This window comes from Elephantulus edwardii, unplaced genomic scaffold, assembly GCF_000299155.1.
Source record: "Elephantulus edwardii isolate Elephantulus edwardi_28Jun2011 unplaced genomic scaffold, EleEdw1.0 scaffold00420, whole genome shotgun sequence".
Classification (NCBI taxonomy): domain Eukaryota; kingdom Metazoa; phylum Chordata; class Mammalia; order Macroscelidea; family Macroscelididae; genus Elephantulus; species Elephantulus edwardii.
This window is the reverse complement of record NW_006400170.1, coordinates 93,108-93,852: the sequence shown is the minus strand read 5'-3', so window position 1 is coordinate 93,852 and position 745 is coordinate 93,108.

Below are 745 nucleotides of genomic sequence, written 5' to 3'. Positions count from 1 at the left end.
GGAGAAGGAACAGCAAAGAAGGGGAAGGCCCCCTATAAGGTGGATTGATTCAGTGGTTGGGGTAATTGGGATGGGTGTGTCGGAGACAGTGCAATCGGCACAGGACAGAGCAGAGTTTAGGGCTGTTGTACATAGGGTTGCTATGAGTCGCAAGCAACTTGACGGCAGATAACAACAACAACAACAATCTATAGCATAAATAGACTATCATATGTAACAGAAAATGCACAATTGGCAGAAGATAAACTAGATAACTGAGAGTTTCTAAAAATGAAATCTTTATGTGCATTAAAAGAGTAAAAAGATAACCTAGAGGGAAAAAAATTGGTAATGTTTTATGGATATTGGCTTTAAGCAGGTAGTACCAGAGGAATGTCTATCTATGCTTCATCAATTATGCAAAGGTGTTTGTGCGGACCATAACCAACTGTGGCTGACTCTGAGAAGAATGGGAATCCCAGAACACTTGATCGTGCTAATGTGAAACTTATACTTGAACCAAGAGGCAGTGGTCAGAACAGAGCAAGGAAACACTGCATGGTTCAAAATTTGGAAGGGCATACACCATAGATATGTCCTGTCTTCATACCTTTTCAACCTGCATGTAGAACAGATCATCTGGAAGGTTGGGCTCTATGAGGAGAAATGTTGCATCAGGATTGGTGGAAGATCCATAAACAATCTGCGTTATGCAGATGACACAACCCTGCTTGCTGAAACTAAGGAGGACCTGAAGCGCTTGCTG